Source organism: Leuciscus leuciscus (assembly GCF_965113295.1).
Source record: "Leuciscus leuciscus genome assembly, chromosome: 19".
In the NCBI taxonomy this organism is placed as follows: Eukaryota; Metazoa; Chordata; class Actinopteri; order Cypriniformes; family Leuciscidae; genus Leuciscus; species Leuciscus leuciscus.
This window is the reverse complement of record NC_138743.1, coordinates 25266675-25273559: the sequence shown is the minus strand read 5'-3', so window position 1 is coordinate 25273559 and position 6885 is coordinate 25266675.

The following is a 6885-nucleotide window of genomic DNA, read 5'->3' as shown; positions in this document are numbered from 1 at the left end:
TTATTTGCTGTTGAAGCGCATTGCTTTCCATAAGAAGTATATTAAGTAGTGCAATTACTTTTTTAAACAACTTTATTCAGAAGTCTAACAAATAACTAACTGCATGACCTTAACGCTTAACAATTTCAGGTAACATTGGGTTATATAATCAAAACATTGAGAAAATTCAAATTCAAATTTGCATTAATGAAAACATTTATAAAATACTTCAATTTTGTGAAACCTTTAAGTTTCACTAAAGTACATATTTGACTAGACTTTTGTTTTTGTACTTTTTACTGACTTTAATCACAGCTGCAACACCATATAACCTAAATCCAATCCATACCTTCTTATGGCATAGGGCACTTTGTTGCATTATCTTCTTAGTCATTAATCTATGTGACTGTGTAGCCGGGTCCCAATTCAGAGGCTGCATCCTTCAAAGGATGCAAACTTCAAAGGCCATGTCTTCAAAGGCCACGAAGGTCGGACAGAGTGTTTTTAAATGGGACGGTCAAGCAGAGGATTGTTCTTGTCGCTACCAACTGTGACAGCTGCCGTTGACGAGCGGCAGTAACGTTTGTACTGCCTTTTTTTAAAGTTATATTCAACTGTCTAAAAAAAAAAAAACAGGGTTCACAAACTATCTAAATATGTTCACCATGGTCCATTTTTGTATATAATAAAGATAATAAACTATATATAATCGCATCTTAGTAAGATATGTCAACATTGGAAAATGAACAATGAGTGAGTGGCTATTTAAACCAGTTAGCAAGAGATTGTATTTGTGATGTAAAAAGTCAAGACCTCTGGAGTTCACACACACACACTGGTACCTAATGTGCTGGCATTTCTGTGTCAAATTACACAGCGTGATGGAAAACAGGGAGAGAAGTTAAATGTCAGAGGTTCTAGCACCTCAAATTCCTATTGGCTCAACCCTGATAGTGTTGATGATGATGTCACAGTGAGTAGCGAGTGAAAGGAGATGCTGCTGTTCATATAGATGCTTTGGGCGATCATCTCACAGCTCAGGATCCAGTAAAACCCAGACCTCAGCTCTTGGCAGGCAGATTTTTCCAGTGGCTCTGTAACTTGACAAGGAAAGGTATCCATTTTGACACATATACCTCTGTGGATGTTAATTTTTAAACAGAAAGAGTCAGTGTCGGTTCAGCACAATGGTCATGTATTCCTGCACTAAAGATAAAAGAATTTTAGTTATGATTGCCAAAAAGTATTTGGATGCCTTTCTACACTCAAGTTACACTTAAAAATATAGGAATATTGTTGTGTTAAAATTAATCAACAAATTGTCAGCTAAAAAGGACATTTTCTCTTTTCTGGGCTAGTTTTTGCAATGAAATTTAAGCGACTAGTGTCAATATCATCATTAGTCACTGAAGTATGAGGTTCTTAACAGCGTTTAACAAATAGCAAATTTTAACAAGAAAAGTTTTGTTTTTGTTTTTTGTTTTTTTTTGCTTGTGCTTTATCTCTCTTAAATAAATGCCATAATATTTTTTTACAAAGTGCAAAGACAATTCCACAATTAAGTATTCAAATACTTTTTGGGGCCACTGTATTGCTGACATTTATTTCTCATTAAAAAGACCAGAAAAGTGTCTCTAGTCTCACACCAATCTGAAATGCAATTTCCAAAACAAGTTCAAGAGGTTCAGGGTTGGGACAGTGAAACCGGCTTGCAAACTTTTCTAGAGTAATTGAAATGTAGAGCTTCTCCTCTCCTTTCCTCTTCACTCTTTTATATGACTGCTGTGTCTCTTTGAATGAAGAGCTCTGAACTCTGCGTATGTGGAGGAGTGTAATAGAGTGACCTTTCAGTAATTTTGCCATCTCGCATAAATTCACTTCAGGCCTGCTTTCTGACATTCTCTATTCATTCAACCAATTAGCACTTCATGCATCTGCCTACTCTCCCTCAGCTTTTGTAGAAGTCTCAGATTGAAAGCACCTCTGAGGAAAATAAGTAATTTTTCAATATCCTGATGTCCTCCGACTGAAGAGGAATCTCTAACATCAGATCGTGATGTTTGATTAAAGAATTAATATAAATCTTATTGGTGTGCTGAGTGGCATCAAGTTATATAATTGGAATAATTATTCACATAATCGTATTCACCATAATACAGCCTAATACTTTATATGCTTACAATCAACATTTCAAAGCACTTTACTGAGTTTCATATGGTGTTAAAGTAATAAATTGTGACATGAATTTCTTTAAAAAACTAAAATTGATCTCATTCTTTTTTTAAAGAATGAGTTCAACTTGATAATGAAGCCAACAATCTAAATATTTAAAGTAGGCTACTGTTTAAAAAGCATCTGTTGGTGAAAAAGTTTGGACAGGTGGAAACTATCTACTAGTTGTGATTTATAAATCCATTATCCAGACATTTACAAAAAGTAAAGTCATTAGCATTCTTTTTATGGTGAAAGTTCAAAAGCAAATATGTGGAAAGATACAAAAAGGACTCTGAAAGACATTCCCAAAGGGATCAAACTTTTCCTCCTATTATTTTTAAAGTCCCCCTGTAGTCAATAATTGTATCCCTTAAAGGAACACTCCACCGTTTTTTTAAATAGGGCTTATTCTCCTTCTTTCCTACATTTAGATAGGTGGGCAAATGCATTTTTGTCTCAGTGCATGCATTGTTTTAGTTTGACAGGGTTGGCGCTAGCTTAGCTTAGCATAATGAATGGAATCCTTTGTTGCCAGCTAGCATGTCCTGAGTAAAAGTGATATAAAAAAAATTAAAAAAAATTACTTCTTGTGGCCTGCGTATTCACAACAAGTACAAATAGCGATGCAGATTAACACTAGGCGATTTCCTATGCAGATTTTGACTTGGGACTATATTAGGGGGAAGCACAGGCGAAGCACTGCTACTTGGGCGCAGAGATATCACGCCCAAGTAGCAGTGATTCGCCTGTGCTTCCCCCTAATATAGTCCTTAATATATAAGTCAATATCTGCCTAGGAAATCGCCTAGTGTTAATCTGCATCACTATTTGTACTTGTGAATACGCAGGCCACAAGAAGTAATTAGGTAGGGGTTTTTTTTTTTTATATCACTTTTATTCAGGACATGCTAGCTGGCAACAAAGGATTCCATTCATTATGCTAAGCTAAGCTCACGCCGACCCTGTCAAACTAAAACAATGCATGCACTGAGACAAAAATGCATTTGCCCACCTATCTAAATGTGGGAAAGAAGGCGAATAAGCCCTATTTCAAAAAACGGTGGAGTGTTCCTTTAAAACTCATTTTTGATCACCAAAATTACATATTTAAACGTTTTTTCTTTAATAAATATTATTAAAAATATTTATTAAAAATAAAATAATTCTTCATGCCTTAAAATAGCTTGAATGTTGCTCCCTTGCCTCATTCTATGAATATGTAAATTAGCCCCGCCTCCACTCACTCGCACCAGTTCAGAGAGCCACTCGTTGACGATCACACGTTGACGTGATTGGTTACGTGATAAGGTAGTTTGTGAAGTCAGAAACACCAGCGATTTCAAAGCGCGATTTTGAGACTGTCTTTGGTTCACTAGAGTTTTAAGGAGAAAATACTCAGCAATGGTGTCAACTTATGAATTTGCACATGGTTTGTCTTAAAGCATATTAAAAACACCACATAGACATATAAACAACATTAAAAGCTTGATTTTCACCACCGGGGGACTTTAAGACATAAGAATAATTGGATGTCATGAAGTTTGACTGGTAGCCTAGATGGTGCTATTAACACTACAATCATTTATTTTCTAGTGAACACACATATTCATGAAATGTATGATGTAAGCCTATACTTTAATTTCACAGTAGCCTATGACTATGAATGACTAAAAATGACAGAAGGAAAAATAAATAAATAAATAAAAGTAGAAATAAATAAATAAATGCAGAAATAATAGTGAAAATAAATACATTTTGGTAATATAAATGGCTATTTCTGTATTTTTACATTTTTATTTCTACTTTTATTTATTTATTTTTCCTTCTGTCATTTTTAGTCCTTCATATGACAGGTGTCTGCCAAATGAAGAAAGACTATTAGACTACTACAATACCCTTAAACTGTTACAATAATCATGCATGCTTTTAAAGCGTATCCACATCATGTTAATTTGCAAGACGTTGTTTAAGGAACTGATGGTAAATGAAAAAAAAAATTATGTTAAGGACAGTCAATATGGTCATCTTCATTAAGGCCTTAACCAACTCATGTTTTTAAAGGCCAGTTTTAGCTTTGATGTATGAATGATGCCCAAGCTGTGTTGTGAGATGCACTCAGTGGCGGTGGGCAATCCCAGAACATGAATGAATGAATCCGTCACACTGTTTGTGCAGAGAGCAGATACGAAGGCCTGGTGCTCCCTCTGCTGCACAATGAATGTAACAAAGCTAAAAGAAAATTAGCATGTCTTACATGTTCAATGCAACATGACAGAGTTTACTGTAATATTCTAAACAAGAACTGGCAATTTTTACATAGGCCTAACCCCCGGAAAGTTCCAGCGTTCCAGTGTGACACATAAAAACAACAGTAACTTACTTCGACTTTTTTTTATATATTAGAGGTGCTTCCCTCTATGAATCCTTATCACTTGGCAACAGAAGCTGTTAGGCTTCAGGGTGATAGAAGGAGAGGAATGCAAGCTAAAGCGTGACATTCAAGAATCAGTGAATGAGTGTAGCATGTGGTCCGTTTCCCCCCACCTTCAATCAGTCAGAACGGATTGGGAGAACGACGGACCAGAAAGAGGGGAAAAGCAAAGACTTCAAATAATCTCCACAGGGTATCCTATTTTCCTAGCTTGTGTGTCCCCAAAACACCCCAGGGCACCAAAATGTAGGCAAAAGGCAGAAATTACGCTTGAGGCAGTAAAAATAATCCGTCCTGACACTTACAAGCTCCCTCAGAGATTTGAAGCCCTGTGCTTATAAAATATTGAACAGCCACTAACACAATTCTGTCTTTCAGAGCTGTCTGCAATTCATCTCGGAGGAAAAAAAAAAAAAGCTCGATGGGAGGTGCTAAAGACTGCAGAGAGTGATAAAAGGGCCACTCAGTCTCACCACCAGAGGTCAATGTTTTCAAAGAATTGACAGTAATCCTACTGTCGATTCTTTGAAAACATTTTGTGGCAGAACCTGATTTCACCAAGTGCAACATGTTCCTGGAACAATATCTTTGTTGATCCTGGAACAACATTCCAATCAGCCGATCAGATTTGTGGGACAAGTTTACAGTTAATATCAAGTTTACAACCAGGGCTGTAGGTGCTTTTACATCAGTGTTATTCACCTATCATTTCCCTCTAAATATAGGGGTCATAGGGTTTTGATTAAATTTTCAGACAGGAAAGTTGTTCCAGGATCAACAAAGTATGTTGACTCAGGAACGATATAACTCACCGAGATCAGGATGTGACATTTCTATGCTACAGCTAGGTTTGAATGGCTAAATAAATATGTAGATATTATTTGCACGTAACACTTTACAATAAGGTTCATTAGTTAACATTAGTTTATGCATTAACTAACATGAACTAACAATGAGCAACACATTTGTTACAGTAATGTTAACAAATACAACCTTTGATTTGAATAACGTATTAGTAAATGTTGAAATTCATATTAACTAGTCTAAGATTAATAAATGCTGAAGAAGTATTGTTCATTCTTAGTTCATATTAACTAAGGTATACAAATGTTAACTATATTGTAAAGTGTTATTTGCACTAACCACTCAACAAATGAATAATAACTATAATAGTATAATATTGATCATAAATTATGCTCTTGGATCATGAGAGCAGACTGCAGTGGCAGTGAAAAGGTCACTGACTAATGGCTTAGTGAATGACCAGGCAATTATAATCTGCGTTGAGTAAATGTTATTGCTATGAGAGGCTATCGAGAGGTCATAGGTGTGACTCTTACACTGCAGATGGCTTGGAACATTATTGTCAGCACAATTTTGTATCTTTTGACCACAGTACATTTCCATGAAAAACTGATGTTTGAGTTAATCTATTTGTGTGGGGCTAGAATAGCCTACTTGAAAACATGATTTACAAATAAATCAGTATGTTTATTAGGTATTTTCAGAAAGCAGGTATTTAAAAATTATTCAGATAAAGGTATTTTCATTATTGTCAAACGTCCCTCCATTAAAGGGGACTAATAAAAACGTCTGGAAATGAACTTTAGCCTACTGATAGTCTTGTTGTGCAAACCTTTGCTTTTTAAACTTTGAAACCCCAAAATTAAAAAAATATAGCACAAGATTATTAATATTATCACAATGGCTAATAGCCTGTACTGGAACCTGGAACCTGAACATTGGAAACCTGGACTGTGTGTAAAAAAACACACTTGAGCTTGTTTGTCACAAGTTTAGACTAGAAACTATCTCTCAAAAATACCTTTTTGTGAATATATTTATAATATTAACCAAAGTCATTTGCATTCTCAATATATGCATTTAAAATAGTTGTGGTAATGTTATAAAATATAAAATATTTCAATATGTATCTGACTAATAAAATATTAGCCTATATAATATTATTAATCATATTATATTAAACATTATTAATATTAATAAATGACATAAAAAAGATACATAGCAGGATATTGAAAAAAAAAAAATGGAATTGCAATTAAAATACAAAAGTAAAACACATAAGAACATAATTGCTGAAACTTGTAATCCCTAAATTCCCGTTAATTTCACTGAGAATGCATGCGATCTCCTGATGAGGTCAGTGCTAGCTGCCTCCCGGTGTCAATCAAACAATGGCGTCATATATCCCCAGCGTTTCCGGTGCGATGGGCGGGGCTCCGCGATCCCGGTCTGGATTC